The following is a 20,670-nucleotide window of genomic DNA, read 5'->3' on the forward strand; positions in this document are numbered from 1 at the left end:
CTCACTCCGCGGTCTTCATCCTTTTCCACCACCTTGCTTTCACCTTATACATTAAGGCTGATCACTTGCTTTCCATTCTGTTCATAAGTTTTCATCACTTTACTTTCACTTTGTTCATACGTGCTCATCTCTTTGCTTTGATTCGTGCTCTGCTTTCATATATTTTTCATATCTTTCCTTCAGTTCAGTATTCAATAATTCTTGTTGTATTCTTAAAAGTACTTTGCAGTTTGTTCGGTGTTCAAAATTCTTCAATTCGGTCTTCAAACATACTTTCAGTTTTGTTTGGCATTTTCAAATGCCCCTTTTCCGACCCCAGAGCGCCCCATTATGAGTGTTCCCTTTCTCACACTCACCGGTGTACGGCTGCTTCTCCGGGCATCTTCTTACCTCTGTTCGGCTTCTCCTCGCTCCACTTGGGCTGTTTGGGAGCTTCAGCAAACAGCGCCTGCTACATTCGAACCTTGCTGCATCAGCCTGTGGCAGCCTGGAGCCCTTGGTGTCCCACAGCTCCGACTGTGGACACACAGCGCAGGGGACTGCAGGTCTCATGACCTTCTTGTGGCCCGCTCAGGCCCCGGCATCTCACTCACCCTTCTGCAACACACAGCGTCCTTCTCCAGACTAATCCAGCTCTGCCAGACGCGTCCGTCCCTCTAGGCGGGATTCTCCTTCTCTCATGCTGATCTCCCCATTCTATACACCTGTGAGTCTTTAACAGGGTGCAGGTGTAAGTAATTTGCCTGACTATAGTTGAATCTATTAGCAGGACATGCCTGACCTTTCCATTGGTATTCCTCCACAGTCCACTTCCTCGTCCACTTACCAAAGTGGTGTGAATGAATGGAAAAGTGCATAACTCCCAGTTGCCTCCTCTTCATCCCAACCTTAAAGGGAAATTAGTTTGGGACAGTTTGTGTTTATGAAAGAGGTATATGCTGAATAGAAGGGGCTATAATGGCCAGTTGTTTCTTCCTTGTCTTATTATGGATCTGATATTTCTCTGTATTGATACGAGGAGATGGATGTGTGCTTAACTTGACCACACAATGAAGTGCCCTCCTAGGTGATCTCTTCCTTGTCCTGGTACAATATAGTGTTTCCGAAGGTTATTTTGAAAGGAAGGAAAGAGAAAAGGATAACAATAACCTAGAAAGACTGCTGGGACTGAAGGTTCATAGTGAAAAGGGAATGGGGGATGCCACGTCTCACCCAAGGACATCCTTTGTCCATTCCCCAAGTCTCCTCTGGCCAGGTGATCCTGCCTCACATATCCACCCTCAGGGTCGGGATCCAAAAGCGATGGCCTTTCCCTGGCAGAGGAATTTGGGGAAAAAGAAGTGAGGCCGCCCTCCGGTTTCTCACAGTCCACGTGCCCTTTAGAAAAGCCCCTGTAATGTTATGCGTCACTGAACCTTACTAAGGGCTCTACGCCACTTGTCGAGGTGTGATTCCGGGTCATACTGTAGCTTGTAGCATCTAAATGGTAGGCTATGTGATGTCATTTCCTGTGACGTCATTGTGGTTAAACGCCAGATTATGTCATTTACTATGATGCTATCAATAATTGGTATTAGTATTTTGATGCATTTTTCTCATGCACATTTAACTGATGAAGGCCTTTATCAATGCTTGACTTGAATACTTCTGAACAGTGCATGCAGTATGATTCGTATGCTCTAAAGTGACAGATTTCTTTAAATTTTAGAATAAAAAAAGCAGATGATTCAAATCAATCCCTTGGAAAACTGAAGTGTCCAACTGTTTGAGGGGAACCAGCTGACAAGCTCTGCCTGCAGAATACTAAACCGCCTGTGATTGTTTTCTGGAATTTAATGAAGGTCACATTAAATTGGCTTTTCCTACTGAAAATACCACCTCTTCCCATCTTTAGAGTTCACTAAAATGCTTCTGAAAATAGAGCCAGGCCTCGATTGAATCATTTCTATTCATAAGGCACGCAAAATGTTATCGCCTGGGGGAAAAAGGATAAATGCTTTAAAATACCCGGGGTGCTAATTTGTTATAATGTCTATTAAGCAAACAAGGCATCTGTTCTGCACTGTGACTGCACAGCATTAAAACACACACACGATTTCCCTAACGTAATGAACTCTCAGTGACTCACAGCACAATAAAATTGCTTTAGCATGCACCTCCTGGCCAATAAAGGAAAATGGGCAGAGGCAGCTAATTAATACACTTATATATGAAGTGCACCGCTGAACCAAGCGCTGCATGGATGAATGTGGCCTATTGATTAGGCAGCCCAAAGAGGGCAACCTCCTGGTTCCTCGCCCCTCCATGCTCAGTCTCATTTTTCGATCATTTGAACTCCTTGCTCCTCTCCGCTGGAATGCTCTCCCATTTTCTCTTCGTCCCATCACTGTCTATTCCCTTTTCCGTGGTTCACTAAAAACATATCTACCTCAACACCCCTGAGTGATCACCCTGTGGATTTAACTGTCTACTCAATTTTATTGTACCGTATTTCAATTTTAATGTTCAGCACTTTGGTTTAAGACGCTCTATAAAAGACAATATAATACAAATAAAATATAAATAAAATACAAAAAAACAAGTATGTTGACTGTGCCTGGAGCATGTCAGCCCCCAGGCCTCAGGCCAATCTTCTCCTCTTTGATAGCCGCTTCCTGCATCACATCAATTTCCATCCTTCTCCTGCTGTCCCTTCTCTTTCCTCAACGCTACCTCGCCTTCTCCTGTTGTCTCCTCCTTGGCTACCTTGCCCTCTCCTCCTTCCTCTTCTACACCTCCGCAGGGCGTACCTCTGATTTGTACCCCTCCCTGGAAGTCTTTCAAGGACAGCAACCTTCTCCATATTGCCACTCTTTACTCTCGCTCAGCTGTCAAACACTCCTCTGACATCTGCTGCCTCCTGGAGGAACTTCACCTCGATGTCCTCGGTCTCACCGAGACATGGTTCATGGCCAGCTCTGTCACAAGCTTTGACACTCTCCTCCCTGACGGCTACAAGCTCCTTTCCACGCCCAGGTCCAACCGCTCCGGAGGGGGTGTAGCCCTGATCTTCCCGGGTGGATTCCTGCCTCTGTCATTTCTACACAGGCCTACTCCTCTTTTGAATGCAGGTTCTCTCTCTCTCTCCTAGCCATTCCCTTACTGTGGCTACTAGCTATCTGCCACCTGGTCAGATCTCCTCCTCCCTCTCTGAATGGGTGGGCCTTTCCTCTTCCCTCCTGGTCTCAACCACTCAACTCCTCCTTCTTGGAGACTTTAACATCCACCTGGATGCTTCCTGTCCTTCCTCTGGACTCTTTCGTGACCTCTGCGACTCTCTCTCACTCTCTATTCTGTCCTCTGGCCCGACTCACTCTGCAGGGCACACTCTGGATGTTCTGATTTCATCAGACCTTCCCCTTTCTATCCCTCTCTCCACTCCTCTCTCCTGGAGTGATCACTTTCTCCTTTCCTCCCAGCTCCTCCCAGTTCACCCTCTCTTCCCCCCAGGCTAAGCTAATTCCAGCACTGCCACCCACCTTCTCACTTATCTGACCCATGAAGCGTGTGTCAGTTCAGGCTTTCGCCACCACTTTCTCACCCCCTCTCACCCTTTGGCAGACTCACACCCTGATTCAGCTCTTTCCATGCTCCACTCTGCTATATCTGATACTCTTGATGTTCTTGCCCCTGGCATGAGGATTCGCTTGAAGCCAAAACCCAAGTGCAATTCCTGGTACTACTCTGACCTCTTCACCTTCAAGTGCAAGTGCAGGGCGGCTGAGCAGAAAGGGCGTCCTTCTGGTTCATCCTCTGTCAAACTGGCCTGTCGCCTGCTCCAAAGGCAATACTGGTTGTCTGTCCGCACCAAGAAGAGAACTCACATCCAAGCCTGCGTCTCTGCGGCATCTAACAACTCAGCCGAACTCTTAAAAACCTGCAAGGATCTGGCCAATCCTGCTGCAGTCTCTACCTCTCCGGTCTCTTCCGAGGCTCTCAGCACGGCTCTGGCTTCTCATTTCATCTCTAAAACTCTGGATATCCTGTCCTCTCTCTCTTCCACTAGCCCTCCCCCCTCTACTCCCTGCTCTTCCTCTGGCCCTTCTTCGGCCACCTCTCCTCCCTCCCTCTCTGCCTTTCCCTTGTTCTCCTCAGACGAGGTTTCTAGACAAGTCTAATCTATGAAAATCTCATCAAAACAGGTTCATCCCTGTTCCTCCTAAACCATCAAGGACCACATTGACTCCCTGGCTCCTGCTGGGCCGACCTCTGCAACCACTCCTTCACCACAGGAGTCTTCCCATCCCCCCTGAAGCACTTCCTTGTGCACCCCCCCGAAGCACTTTCTTGTGCACCCTCTTCTCAAGAAACCCTCTGCCGTCCAGGGTCAGACTGGGAGAAGAAATAGGCCCGGTCACCGCAAAAAAAGTGGCCCAGCCCTCGCCTGAAAAAAGCGGCCCACCCCTTGACTCACGACCCTTAACCTCTGATGACATCACAGGAAGTGATGTCATTAGACCCCACCCCAAAGTGACATCCCGGGAAGCGATGAAACACGACCTTTCACCCCTTGACAAAACAGGAAGTGACATCAAATAGGATTGTTCCTAAGTACACTAAATTACTTTGAATCCAAGCAGATGTCCAAGGCCAAATGATAATATGTTATTGTATAGCACTTACGCTTAAGCTCTTTTTTATAGAACAAATATGCATACAATATCACCCAACCTGTGTTGGTACTCATTTATCAACCTAAGAAGGATGAAAGGCTTTTTTGAAGAAAACAAAATATTTTTTTTAAATATTTATTTCTTCTTCAAAACCGGCCCAGGCATGGCCAGAAACTGGCCCCCACACCACAGGGACGATTTCGGCCAGGGGCCGAAAGGCCGAGGGGCCAATCCGACCCTGCTACCGACCCATCCTGCCCAGCTAATTATCGGCCAATCTCCATCACTCCCTTCCTGGGCAAACTCCTGGAAAAGCTGGCCATCTCCCAGCTTAATCTTCACACTGAATCTGTTGGTTGTCTTCATGACCACCAGTTTGGCTCCAGAGCTGCCAGAAGCATGGAAACTGCTCTCCTGAACATACATGAAGACCTGCTCTCAAACCTTGATTCCAACACCCCCTGTGTCCTCATCTTACTTGATCTCTCTTCTGCCTTTGACACGGTCAACCATGCCATCCTGCTCACCCATCTCCGTGATAACCTGGGTATCACCGGTCAGGCCCTGGTGTGGCTGACTTCTTTCCTCTCTGATCGACCCTCCCAGGTCTAACTTGGGTCCTTCGTCTCCTCTATCTCTATCTCTACCTGTGGTGTCCCCCAGGGATCTAACCTCTCTCCCTGGCTGTTGAACCAATACCTGGCACTTCTTGCCCACCGCATTGCTGCTCTCTGCCCCAACTTTCAGTGCTATGCGGATGACACTCAGCTCATTTTCAGGCTACCTTCGGTCACCTCTTCTTGGTCTCTCATCTCTGACTGTCTGCCTGCTGTCCAGGAGTGGTGTGCCACCAATGATCTCTGCCTTAATGCGAGTAAGATTGAGATTCTCCTCATCGGCACACCTGATCCCTCGTTTCCTGTCAATCACTGGCCAGCCTATCTTGGCCCACTTCTAAAAACCTCAGGGCCATCTTTGACTCCACTCTCTCCTTTTCTCCTCACATCTCTGACCTTTCTAAGAAGTCACACTTCCAGCTGCACCTCCTCAGAGGTATTCTTCCTTTAATCACCTTCCCCCAGAAGCTCACTGTCTCCAGAGCTCTGGTTCTCTCTAGGCTGGACTATTGCAACAGCCTCTTTCTAAATCTGCCTGCTTCTACTCTCCGCCCTCTGCAACTCATCCAGAACAGGACTGCAAGACTTGTCCTTGGCCTCAAGCCCAGGGATCGTATCTCTGCAGGACTGAAATCTCTTCATTGGCTCCCAGTGGCTCTGAGGATTAAGTTCAAACCCCTCTGCATTTTCCACAAGTCCTTCTGGGGCCTTGGGCCTCAATACTTTCAACTCTCTCTACCTAAATATCTTCCTTCTTGAGCTCTTTGCTGATCCACCTCAAACTCCCTCAGGGCCAGTCGCTTCTCCAAGCAACGATTTGGTGGTAGATCTCTTTCTTCGGCTGGGGCCTCCCTTTGGAACAACCTCCCTGCCTCTCTGAAACTTGAGGAGAACCATCTCAGGTTGCGGAAGCACCTCAAAACCCTTCTCTTTGCTTCAGCTTTCTCTCCTCCTCTCCCCTGCTGACCTCCTGGGTGAATCCTGGGTGAATCTTGAACTGCACAGGTTACCTGACCACCCTCTGATCTCGGGCCCAGGTCCCTCCCAGGTCCCTCTCACGCCAGTCACAAACACCTGCGCTGCCTGCCTGGCTATCCCTCGGAGACTGTTTCTGTATCCCTACAGTCCCTCTACCAGCACTTGAAACCCAATTTCTGCACTTACCTTTGCACTGCCACTTGTTGGCCGATACCTTTACTTACTGTATTATTCTATTCCATGTAATGCACTGTCCCCCGCACTTTCCACCTTCCAACTTCCCATGCACTTGCGCGATCTGAAGATACCTGGCCTAATAGGATCGTTGTCTGTCCTCCTTGTGTTCCCCTCCCTTGCCGCGTCGCGCCTTGAAACACTTGTGTATAGGCGCGTTATAAATGCCATATCATATCAAACCAATCCAGTTCCTGCCATGTCTCGTGGAGTGTTATAATACTGATGAATGAAGATTAGTATTCATGTTATCCCAAGTCTACTCATTGTGTATTTGAACTGTGGGTAAGTACTGGATGCACATTTACATGATATTTGCATAATGTTTATATGCAGTTATTTTTTTCTGTTGCTGCACTTAGTAGTGGGGTTTTGTTCATTTTTGTTGCTGGAGCACACATCCTCCTCTGGGACTTTATCCATAGGACTATCTTAATCACGTATTGCTGTTTAGTATCAACTGTTGAGCCAGGAAGACTGTGATTAAAATGTAAATGCTGCATATTGAGTGTGGGGTAATAAAACCCAGAATTCAAACAAGGTGGGATTTGTTATTTCCAGCATCCTTATTTTGACGTTTGAGGCTCATCAGCTATCCCAACCCATCAGGATATCTGTATAATCCTACAAACAACAGGATAGCAACACTGGAGTCAGAGTTTTTAGGATATTCTGTTAGATTAAAAGTGTTCCCAAGCTATCAGATGTGAACTGTTTTCATCCAGGATGTTGGTGTTTTCCACTAACAAGCAGAAGTGCTTTAGGCTGACTTTCTTTCAGTGGCTTCTTTATTTTTTCATTTTTAGAACTGATGAGTAACACTGCCAGGATTTCAACACTGGGACAAACTACTCATCAGAATAGTAAATGAATCTAGTGAGGAAGTCTGGATACCCACTGAATTCATCTACTGCCACGACTAACTGCAAGACTGTCCTTTTCTCATTTTTACAAACCACGTTGTTGGAGGCACGTGGGCATGATTTTGTTGTCTATCATTCACTACTTATTTTATTGTATAACTTCGTTGTGAATGTATTTCTATTGAGCCTGGTAGTTCAGGTGAACATTATCTGTGTTTCTCAGAGCATTACCCCTCCCTAGAGTGGACATGGTATAAAATAATATTACCACTGTGATACCTGTGCATTGTGTAAGTTATTCAGTAGTTCTGAGTCATTCATGTGTAACAGATTTATTTGTTCCATAACAAACGATATGGAGGGATGACAGGTTCCATGATCGGTTTTACAGACCAGGGTCTCATCACGAGTTGGGCTGTAGCCCTTAAATGCGGCGGTAACAGTATTACGGCTGCATTTAAGGGCTGGCCCTATCACGAGTGTGGTGATAAATGGGCTGTATTACCTCCAGCTCTTTTCGGCAGTATTGCTGCCGGCTGTATTAGCGCGCAGTATTAGCACCGAAAATGCGCCATCGGATCCAATGGACCCACTGGGGAATGGGAATTTACCATTAGCGCCCAACCCGTGATCCGACGGTAATACAGCTGGACCAGTGGGCGCTAACGCTAATACACTCAGAGTTTATTAAAAGAATTCTGGTTATTTATTCCTGGTACCTTTACTCCGACACATGAGAGTAGAAGGACCTGTTACACACTCATATGAGGATTGTCTTAAAAGCAAAACCCTAAAGTATTACATTGTTTATCTTTCTGTTTCTATTTTCTGTACACAATTGCACGCAGCTATGTCCCTGAAGAAGGATAATATTATCCGAAATTCAATGGACGAATAACGATTGTTTGTGTCTACTCCTGCTATTAAAAGAATGCTCACAGGAACTTTAGCAACTGTCATTTTGTACTTGGTTGTGTCCATCTTTACATATACCATTGGAGTCATTTCTCAGTGGATTTTTCCACATTGGCTCACCCAGTTTCTGACAAATCCCCACCAGGAAAGACTAGGATTGGCTTGTAGAACCAACTTTTCTAAACTTCTAAAACTCCTCAAAAGTCTGTCGGACAATTACTTACATGTACACATTCTTTGCGGTTTTTGGAGTAATCTGTAAACGTTCAATGCTTCGTGCTTTTTACTATGCATTTCTACATGCAAAATGACTGCAATTGATACTCTAAAGCCCTGTAAATTAGTTTAATTTAATTTATTTATTTATGTGCATTTGGTTAAAACAAACCTTTGCAAAAAGACACATTAATTAAAAGGTTTTTCTCATTACATTACAATTTCTAATCAATACATATTTAAAACCTTTAAAGCATTTAAAATACACAAATCATTACATTTTGAATGTTCTGAACAATACAATTCATCACATCAATTCATGTAAAAAAAGAACATTAAAACACTCAGAGCATCCAGTATTTCCTGCCATTTCACCTGAAGTAATTTTCCAAATTTTTAAAATAGACGCGTTCAAAAGTTATTTGTGAGTATTCAATATCTTTCCCCAAAACCACTCAGTATTGATTAGAGCTGTATCAGGAAAAAAGCAGAGGAAGAGCTTACAGCGGATTCTACCAAAAACAAAACATTCCAATTAAAGATGCCGACTTGTTTCAATGTGTTGAAAACAATACCTGCATACCCTCAGCGAAATGCTCAATACCCTTTCTCGGACCAGTACCGCCCCTAGTAGAAATGACATTCAATTTAAATCGTAACATGTCACAGCAATGTTTTCTTGATGGGTGCTGTTTCAAATAAAAACACATCATTAAATGCTCTAATTTCATATTTTAGATTATATTATAGATCATATCCTAGAGCTGATTCTCTAGTCTTTACCCAGTGAAGCTCAAACATAGTTTTATTTTTCTCAACCTACACCGCTACTAATTTGTCAACATTCAGGTCGTAATCAGCCAACAATTTTGTACCAGAGTGAAACCACTCTTTTAAAACTCTCAAGGAGTTACAAAAAAAACACTGAACGTAGTTCTGCTAATATACTATTCACAGGAGGGAGTAAAAGAAATCTTAACAATTGTAATTGCTTCCAATCTGCCCATGCTTGTAGTGAGATTAGGCCCACCTCATGTCTGATCACTTATATATGTGTCGCCTTTGGGAGAGAGAGTAATCTTTTCCATATCAATTACTCTATTCTGCTCCAGCTATCCAAGAGTAGACCAAATTCCATCCATACAAAAGACGTGAGACAATTTCTTGATGGTAATATTTGATCATTGGGATTGCTGAAAATCTACCAAACTTCCAATCAAATGCCAGGGTTTCAGAGATGTTCAATTTAGTTTTTTTCATCATCCGATCATAGTCTTTTTGTTTCGATCTCCTTGAATTGATTTCAACCCCTAAATAGTTGAAAGATTGGACTATTTCCAGATGTTCTTTTGCTATTGACCACTTGAATTTTGGCTTGTATTTCTTGCCATAGTTTATCACTAGGTTCAGTGCCGCAAAATATTCATTGGCCTCTGTTGGAGCCCTTTGAAGGCCTATGTGTGTCATATCGAACAAAACTATGTCAGCGGCATATGCCAAATAATTTATTGATAGGCTGCTTAGCTTTGGAGGGAAATTTCTTTTCTGTTTAAATTGTTTTCCCAGATCACAGGTATACAGACTATACAAAAAAGGGGCCAACGGCTGGACACTCACCTCAGATAGTGGTATCTGTGTATAAGGCCATCAGGATATCCACCAAGGCCACCAGGCATTCCAGCTCCCTGAACTTTTTTCCACAGGCGTTGTCGATTTACTCGATCAAAAAAATCTCTAAGATATCCAGGAAGGCACAGAAGATAGCACTTCTTTCGTGTTTGGCCTGTGTTTGGAGAAGGTTGATTACAAAACTGTTGTGGGCAGTACTCCATCCCTGTCGGAAACCCGATTGAAATCAGTTACATTTTGCCTTTTTGACCACTCCTGCAAGTGCTCCAAAATAATAGCCCCAAAAATGTTGCTAGAAGCATCTACTAAGGAGATAGGGTGATAATTAGATGGGATAGCCCTATCTCCCTTCTTCTTGTAGATGACAACAATATTAGCTTTTCTCCAAGAGGGAGGTAAGATTTGCGTCCCACCAATTTCAGTGAATAGGACATACAAAAAGGCTGCCCAGAGGTTAGGGTTAGACTTAAGTGTGGTATTGGCCAAACCATCCGGGTCCGGGGAATTTGAGGTCCTACTTCCCTTAATGGCTATCCTTATTGCCTGCAGATCAATTTTTACCTGCTCCGACCAATTACTATTGAGCGCAGGCGTGTTCCCCTCCATCCCCTAGTTTGAACGGCACAAGATACAAAAATGGGTGTCCCACACAGCTGACGATATAGGTTGACTTTGCAAGGAGCAATGATAGATTGGATTTTTAATCAGTCTCCAAAAGGGGGCTGAGTTTTTACAAGTGTGTGAGTACAGCATTGCCTCTGAGTCATTTATATAGAGCAGGAACCAATGGCCCCTTACCCAGGTTGTATACCTAAGTCTCAAAAGTCTTGCTCTATCTTCATAATCGGAGGGACTTTTTCTTAACTGTCTCAATGCTTTGTTGACTTTTCTCTTTCGATCTGCCAACATAGTGTTGTATTTATGTCTTATACCCTGGTTTCCTTTTGACCTTGTTACCACTCTCCCCATTTGGTCGATGTAAATTCCCCAAAGCCTGTTGAACGGCTTTGTCATAGGTAGCTGGATTGTGCAAGTCACCTTCATAATTTACGTCCATGTAAAAATTACACTCATTAAATTGGTGCTATAGTGCTGGCTTCCACACTAATGCGTAGTTCCCTAAAGTAGCCTTCACTACCACTTTACAATTGTTAATTTGAGTATCGCTCACCGATTCCTGCATAGTTAACACAAACATATGATAGTCACTAGATTTTAGTGGCTTTACTCTAAGACTGTCACATTTCCGAAACAAAGGTTCAGATAAAAATACATAGTCCAGGGTGGATCTCGACGGGCCATTCTCCCAAGTGAATTCGGGAAGATTGTCTGTCTTCCCTTAAGTTTCCATTTGCTGTGATTAGATCCCAAAAGTTCAGTTCAGTTCCTATTAGCCTCCCTCTTCTCCTCGCCATTTGGGAAGCCCCCCGCCTGATCACTTCAAAATACCATTTAGCATCCAAACATTCACTTGTGAAATCGCCCAATTCAATTATTTCACCATCCTTTTTTTCCAGGGCATTTGCAACGAGAGCTGAGAGGGCTTCCTAGAATGTTTCAATCACTTCGGATTTTGGGTTAAAATATATATTGCAAACATAGCAACATCGATCTGACAGGGTTCTTTGGTTACCCCCACTTTTACTATTTGGATGTCCCTCCTATGTGTTTCGACATTAGACATGTTAAACCTATGCCCCTACTGGGCGACCTTGTGCTCCCTGAATAGCATCTACTGTTAAAACCACATAACTATCTATAATGGGGTATGCTGTCAACCAAGACTCTTGTAAACATAGCAAAGCACATTAGTTTAAGCTGTACATCATTGTATGTGTTTTCCCTTATCTTTTCAAATTTGAATGGGACCGATCATCTCTAGACCCTTTACTACTTTCATAAAACTTGTGTTCTATTTGAAAGGGCTTACCTGACTCTAGCTATTTCCTAACGCATTACATTAGAATAAAGAGTATGCTTTTCAGTCAATATAAATGTATTGTGTGCTTATTTGTGATAGCTACACCTGGCTTCTACCAGTCCTCCACCCTCTTAAGATGTTAGCCAGGCTGCTCCGCCATGCTTGGGCTAACTTGATGGCAAGTGGGGCTATGTGAAGTTATGGTACTTCAACTTTCTACGCTTTGTGAAGTTTAGTGCAAAATGCTGCACACTTTACAAAGTTGCAAAGGGTTTGTCAGGCACCATCAAATGCTCATAATTTGGGATTTATGAACCTGTAAGTATCAATAGTATGTGTATGTAGTAGTAAATTAGGTTTATTCGAATACGATTCGTTAAGCTGAATGAACGATATATCCACAATAATCAACATGTTTAAATCATGCACAGATATATAACAATAAAATTCACTTTATTCGAACCTAAACACAGTGATTCATTGTCTTCCTTATTGCACATTATATCAAAATCAATAGCTTCCATGTACAGATGTTATGCAAGTCTGTAGTAAGTCAAGTTGAGCTTTTTCAATAAAGAGATAATATAGCTTTTGCTTGATCTTCTATACAAAGAACAACAAAAAACAAATGTGCAAACTAGTTCTAAATGTTTCACCATCATAGCCACACTTTGGAAGCTGAGAATAAACATAATTTGTAAATGCAATGGCAGTTGGTAAAAATGGAAATGAGTAATCAGTTTCCTATCTACGAGTTTACTACAGAGTTAAAATAGGCATCATTCAGTGTTGTTTAGGGCACATATGTATAAATCTACATACTTTTGACCAAATTGTACATGGCAGCAGTTGATCACATTTCATCATCATTTCTGGTTTCAGTAATTATTTATCCAATGTTGTTACACTGTGTCTATTATTCTACAAATACAATAGATTAAGTGAGGAAAGACAGGGCTTCATTCCGACCCTGCCGGTATCCTGGCGGTAGAGCAGCCAGGATACTGGCAAATGTGGATACCGTTTCCAGCAATCGATCCAGCGTCATTGCCGCCGGATTACCGGTGCCGGCGTAGTGGTGTTGATCCCCATTCATGGAGTCCAATAGGACTCCATGAGGGGATTTTTCGTCGTTACCGATGGCGGTAACAAGGGCTTTTTTGGCCGGTAGGGTTCCTGGCTTAGCCCAGGTGCCCCACTGGCACTCCCATAGTCATCACTGCCATCGTCACATCAAAGAAAGGGGCAAGATAGACTCAGAAGGTTCAAAGAAGAACATGCAGGGAGCCAAGAAGCTCAGAAAAGAAAAGAGCCGTTCTGTCTATTAGCTTAATGTAAACTGATGACAAACCTGATTCTTACCTTAGATAGGTTCTAAGGTGCTGCATCAATTTTACAACAGTGTGGTCTTTATTCTAAAAAGCAAAAACTTTTTTACTTGCCTAAATGTGAAATGCTTGTGCTGAGTAACTTAATTCACTATCCTGTCGTTCACTGACAATAGCTATTTTTGAAGTTACCTGAGTGGGATATAGGTGGGAGGTAAGTTACAATTGAGAAATATTGCAAAGTCAGCAGCGAGTCATCCCGTGGGCAGAGCCTGCCCTTTACCTACCTTTTGGTGGGCGGGTATTCTTGTAGGTTTACTGACCTGCACCTGTCTTTAGGGTGGAATTTCTTAGTAGTAGGACTCTACTCAAGATGAATTTTGAGACGTTAACAACTGCTTGTACTGCCGGCAGTATCACTGCTACAGGTACCCGAGCAGATTTCATTACACGTATTCAGAAGTATCAATCTGAAAACCATGTTGCTGAGCAATGAGAGGTATCCTCCCCTCCTCCCTTGTCCCTATGATGGAGGCCCCTTTCTTTTTAGAGCGGGAGGAACTCAGAGTTAGAGTTTGTATGAGGATGTATGTATATCCCATGCCGGGAGGAATGATTCTCCAAATTAATAACTTCAAGTGACTCTGACTAGACAAACGTTCAAAAAAATTATAAATATAAAAATAAAAAGAAAACAGTCAAAAATAGTAAGCAAAAAGAAAATATGTGCAAAGTGGATGTTATCAGCTGCAGAAACATCCTCTCAAAGAGTAAACTCTGTAGAAAATTCAGACTGTTTTTGATTGATTAAGGTTGGGCGGGAGAACAAACAAGTATAATAAGGAAACAGAGAGTAATCAAAGGTTCCATGTCTTTATAACAAATTACTAAATAGCGAAAACGTTTTCAGTGAAATAAAAATAACAAAACATTTCAATTTTCTTTTTTCTTTTTTAATTTGAGGTGTCGCCCCCAAACCCTTGTTTCCCCAGCTTCTCTACTCCTCCCCAACCCCCCCACCCTTTTTAATCTCTTACCCCACCCCAAATATACTTTTAATAAAAAATTTGACCATTTGTTTGTTATTTATTTTTCACTGAAAATGTTTTTTGTTGTTAACACTGTATACCGTAACCAAAGGAAACTGTCAGGGTTCTCTTGAATCTTGGATAGTTAAACATCCTGCAATAATTGCGGGAAAGAACAAGGTTAGTTTTGCAAGGATCAATGAAAATATGGAAGATGTATTGAATACCGAAAGGGAAGGGGAGGAAGTGTATGTAGATTTGGAGGACTCATTAACAGCTGACTTAGAGAAGAAGGTGCCAAACGGTAAATATAATAAAGAGCTGATCCTATAAGATTTATTACAACAAACTGGGATGAATTACGAAAACTATAAAGATTGTTGATAGTTATGCTACCCCGAGTAGTCCTTTTCTAAATAGAAAAAACATACTCAAACTCATACACCAAATATCTGATTTAAAAGTTATATCAAATAAGGACATAGTGCTGGTAGAGATACCGTCCTCTGTGTTGGAAGCCAATTGGGTGATAATACATCTAATCTCTCCTATCATTACAGAGCTGATCTTGGCTTATGTGAATATGTTTTCTGAAATAGATTATGATTTTAAGAAAGTAGGTCCAAAGGTGAATTACAAAGATAGTAGTAAAATCAACAAAGGAAACAAAAATCTGAATAAAGATATGAGGCTGGATATTGATACCCTAGTTAAACGGATCGTAGAAAAACAAAAAATACATCCAAAAAATAATTCACAAAGTGATGGAGTAGCCCCTCTTCTTGAAAGTTGTGAGAATATTGAATGACAGAGAGAACAAAAAAAAGATAGTCTGAATTTATTGACATGGTATGTGAGTGGTTTTCATTAGTTTGTGTCTAATAGAGACGGTTTAGCTTTTCTATTAGAGGTTGATATCTTTGCGTTGCAAGAAACTTGCTTACTTAGCGACTTTGCCCTGGATGGGTATTGTATAATCCAGAGGAATGCGCTAAAGAACGAGAAAGGTAGCCCATCACGTCGCTAACTGTTGGTAGCAAAAGATTATTTGACTTTAACAGAATATTGACTTCCTGATGATTATCCATTTATTTTGGCAGCAATATTGGATGCTGAAGTTAATGCTGTGGAGCAAAGGATACTTATTATAAATGTATACATTCCTCCAGGCAATATATCAACAACAAAAGTTGTTGAAGAGCTGGAGAAAGTGTTGGATGATTGGACTTGGGATAAACCTGAGGCTCTGTACGTGATCATGGGTGACTAACAATTTCAACAATTTAGCAAATTATCAAAGAAACATGTTGAACGCCTTATAATGTCAACAAACCAATTTGGTGCCACTCTAATGCATCACACAGAAGATGATATCTACCGAGTCATGGTTATCTTTTATAAATGTCAATCGCCCATTTCAACTGTATACGGATTTAAGTGTTCTTCGCTCTGTTCCTTTTACATGGTCAATTGGGGGAAAAGCATCCTGGATTGATTATATACTTTTTTCTGAGTCAATGTTCGATCTTCTGAGTAACCTGCAACTTGCTCAAACATTAGCAAGTGATCAATTTGTTAAGACAATCTCTTTGAAAATGACCTAGAAAATTAAAGAAAAAATTCAAGGCCACGCTGGACTAAATATTACAGGAAACAAAATAAATTGGACAGTTAAAAACATACATAAATATGTTTCCCAATTCGATGGCGGCCTGCTCAAGAGCCAATGTTTGCATGGCATGATTGGGGTTAGAGATTTTGAACTGATTTCCTAACTTGCCAAACAATATGTGCAAAATGGCCCAACAAAAAAGCCTCACTAATAGTTCTCTCAGGAATAAAACCTTCAATATAGTAATTGCAAAAGAGAAACGGTCTCTCTATAGAGAAATAAAGATTTTGAAAATTAAATGTCTTGATAAAAATAACATACATAGGAAACCTATCTTAAAACAGGATATACAAAGTTTGTGAAAAGACACAAGGTGTCAGTGTTTGCAAAAAATGGCTTCTCATCTTTGGCATGGTAAGAAACACTGATTTTCACAGGTTCTGGGGCATATATAAAAAGCACATTATAAGTGATGACGGTGCTGAAAAGGAAATTCATTGTATTTCAGAGTTTAATTGGAATGTTCACATTAGGCAGCTGTATCATAAGGACGGATTAGATTAAGTCCCATTACTATTTATAAAGCCCCTATGCAAAAATATTGTCATTGTATGCTGAAGATTTAGAAGGGACGATAATTAAACAAAAATCTTCAAGAGCACCCGATCCGGATGGAATACCAAATCTTATTTATAAGAAGGACCCTGCTTATGTGTCAAAAACTTTGGTTTATATATAGTGCTATTACAATCTCAGGTGCCATCCCGAATAGTTGAAAAACTTTGATTCTAATTCAAATTTGTAAAAAGGGGGCAAGAGACAACCCATCAAACTATACATTGTTAGGCATGACAGATGTGTGTTCAAAGATCTTTGCCAAATTATTGTTACAATAAGATACAAATTACATGCTTGGATAAGGAAGAATAACCTATTTTGTAAACAACATTCGGGATTTAGGCATGGCATGGGCACTTCTTCCAAATAATGGGCACTATCATATTTAATACGAGAACATTTTAAAAAGGATGAAGGTGCATTGTATATATTTTCATTAATTTTATAGGAGTGTTTGAAACTGTGGACCGTATTCGCTTAAGGTTGAAACTAATAAAGTGGAATTTAAATCCTATGATATTTCATTTTATCCGAGAGTTTTATACAAACACAGAAGTTCAGATTAGATTGGATCAGGAGGGCACCCTAATTGAAACAATCCAAACTAAATTTGGATTAAATCAAGGTTGCCCACTTGCTCCTACTCTTTATAACCTATACGTCTTGCATATGGGAGTTACCTTGGAGAGCTTACACAACTTCCCCAAAAAACTGGACAATCAAAAAACATCATGGTTGGCGTATGCCAATGATATGCTATTGTTGGACAGGAAACAGATTGGACTCCAAAGAAGTATACATGTCTATGTCAATATTTCTTTGATAATATCGTGATTATTTAGTATCAATAAACGAGAGTGCTCCCGTAAGAAAAGGAATTCTAAATTTGTGTTGAAGGTGGCTAGGGAGACGATTGGGGTTGTCCACTCATATGTTTACTTGGGAATGTATATATTGGAGACCATTAATGTGAACCAAATTGAAAGATAAGTGACACAAAAAATGGAAAAAAGATTTATGGCTATTATGAATTTCATAAGACTTAAAGGTGGTTTTCTTGAAAGAGGTGCACAACGACGGGAAGGGCTGGATACGGCGTGGGGGGAAGTAGTTTGATTGATCCTGCTCATGATGTATAAAGTTTTTCACAGAACACTGTTGCAGGGAAGGTGGCAGGCATTGCACTTTATGGAAAACCATTCTGGGATCATGAGCCTTCCGCCTGGTGTAATGGATAAGAGGATGATCGGTGGTTGAGAAAGGAGAAGAGAGTACGTACATCGCTTGGGGGTAGTAGCGTGGGTGCCAGCTATTGCCCCTGGAAATCCACTTGGCACACTGGCAGTGCTTCTGCTACTCCTGGCCCAGTGGCCCTCACGCTTAGATGTCAGAGTGATTTATTGCTCAACGAAATAACACCGTTGGCCTCAAAATAGATCACTTGGTTGTTGGCACTTTAAGAGTGGGAGGCCCTATTGACCTTTCAAAGTTATGACATGGCATCTTCAGAATTATTATTGTGCGGTGAGCTATATTCCTCTACATACATTTTGCGTGTTAGAAAGTAATATTTCTGTTTGTATGTTGCTAAAGCGTGACCTCTTATGTTTTATGTATGACAATTCGGTGTAAACTGTGCAAAGCATGTATCTCTATGTCATTTTGTATACCTAGGGAATTCGCATTGTATGCAGTCTGTAGAAAGGGATGGCAGCAGCTCAGTGAGTTATGTACTTGCTTCTAGTCAGTGTGTTCGTCCTGCATCTCATTACAGTACATCATACCTAATTCCTCTAACAAATTCTGATGATGATTTTTTATTTTAATTTACATTTTTCAGATTGATTTAGCATGTGGTTTAATGTATTGCCTATCTGTTTTGTTAAAGACAAATACATTAGTTCTACGTATAAAAGAAAACAACGCAGAAATCTTAGTAAATTGGTATACATCTAAAGAGGGAATTGTTTGCACTATGGGGTAAATTGAAGACAGTCAAGCAGGTCACATATCCCCGCTTCTCACCAACATGTGCAATTCTGAGTAAAACACTGAACCTTATAGGTTCTAATATTCCTTAACAGAGATCACCTAGAAGTAATTCATTTCAGTTTGCACCATATAACAACAAACAACCCCAATCATGTATCTGGCATAGCAGGCATAATGTGTGCTTATGCTTTGCCTGTCACAGCACTGATGGAGGCTGCACTTGGCATTTGATCACAGCGCTTGGACTTGTGAGGCTGCAAACTTGCATTTAATAACTATAGATAGCATATGAGCCTGAACATGGCATATCATAAATAAATAAATACTGTACTATGCATACCATGCTTCGCCTGTAACTATGCCTGTATCTGTGTATCCAAGAGACCTCTGGTCACTGTATAACCGCTGAATTAAGAATCCAACATTTACTTGTAACAGCGCCTCGATGCCCCTGGGCTGCAAGTGCGCTATACAAATGCAAATAAATAAAAATATCATGGCAGTACCCGGCCATATGAGGCTGAATCTGATATATGATGGCAGTACCTGGCCATATGAGGTTGAACCTGGTATATGATGGCAGTACCTTGCCATGTGAGGTTGAACCTGGCATATGAGGGCAGTAACTGGACATATGAAGCTGAATCTGGCATATGATGGCAGTACCTGGCCATATGAGGTTGAACCTGTCATAATATGGCAGTACATGGCCATAGGAGGCAGAACCTGGCATATGATGGCCTGGCCTAGCCATATGAGGCAGTTCCTGGCCATATGAGGCTGAACCTGGCATAGGAGGCAGTTCTGGCTGGAAAAAGCAGTGCTCCTAGCCTATCATGGTTCTGCTGGGTGTCCCCAAGTATATGACTGCACCTGCTACATTTCGAATCAGCAACTATTTAATTCCTGTTATTATTGTTTATTAAAATATGCATGGCCATGGGCACGAAAAGGCTAATATGCTAATGATGCTATGCGCAGTATGCTTTTGTATTGCTCAGTTTATTTTATATTTATTTATTTATTTATTTAATTTGTTGTTAGCGCCCAGACTTGCAGGTATCAGGGCAGTTGTTTTGGGATACAGCAGAAAGTCAATGCTTTTTATAAACATTATAAAATCATAATCAGAGAGTATGGTAAATGCAGTGCCAGATCATTACAGACCATTAATAAGACTTCCAATAATAATCCTGATTGTGCTCTCCTGCTTCAATCCTTTCTCCAGATTATCTTCCTTCCCAATAGTCCCTGCTTTGCTTCTAAAGACGTTTAGTGCTGGGGCCTACCTGGTGCTGTGGCCTACCTGGTGGTTGTAAATCGTCTGTTTTTGGGGAAAGAATCCTCTGGGCTTTCTTGTTTCTACTGAGAGATTGTTTGTGAGGCTGATTCCATCGATTGATCTCCTGGCGATTGCTAATAATATGAATGCTAGGTCTCCCACCGCCAGGAACACAGTATTCCCATTTCCCTAAGGCACGCCCGGCTTAATTACTGATGTCGACCGGGGAATATCTATCCCAGCTCTAGCATTTCCAGACCATTAGTTCAGAAGGGATGGAGTTTCTCAGCTGGCCAGCATCTGTCTGCAATCAGCATTAAACTCTTCAAGAAAGTGGTATTCAGCATCTTCTCGTTGGCCGCGGGAGAATCATTTTGGAGCCCAATAGAATGAATCTATATTTAGAATTATCTGGAAGAATTGTGGATATTATTGTACATAGGATACCCCTAATGATTTGTGCTAGCGTCATCATGTATAGATGTTGGAGATGGGGCATCAAGAAGGGTGCCTGAAATGTGGATCTTCTGCGGGCAGGCAATAGTGTAGTGGGCAGAGGAACATGCACCGTAAAGACTCTGTGGAAAACAGTTAAGAGTGAAGTTTGAAGAAGTAATGGTGAGGTGGTCAGGTTATGGGGGAGGGTGCAGTAGCGACATTTTCTCCCAACGTTGACTGAAGTGGAAAAAGAACATGCAGTGCCGACGTTACTTGTAAGGCAATACATTAGGGGGAGAATTGATTTGGGGAAGGAACTGAGTAAAGCAAAGAAATGTGACCTAATG

The sequence above is a fragment of the Ambystoma mexicanum genome, chromosome 2q (assembly GCF_040938575.1).
Source record: "Ambystoma mexicanum isolate Mex_15411 chromosome 2q, UKY_AmexF1_1, whole genome shotgun sequence".
NCBI lineage: Eukaryota > Metazoa > Chordata > Amphibia > Caudata > Ambystomatidae > Ambystoma > Ambystoma mexicanum.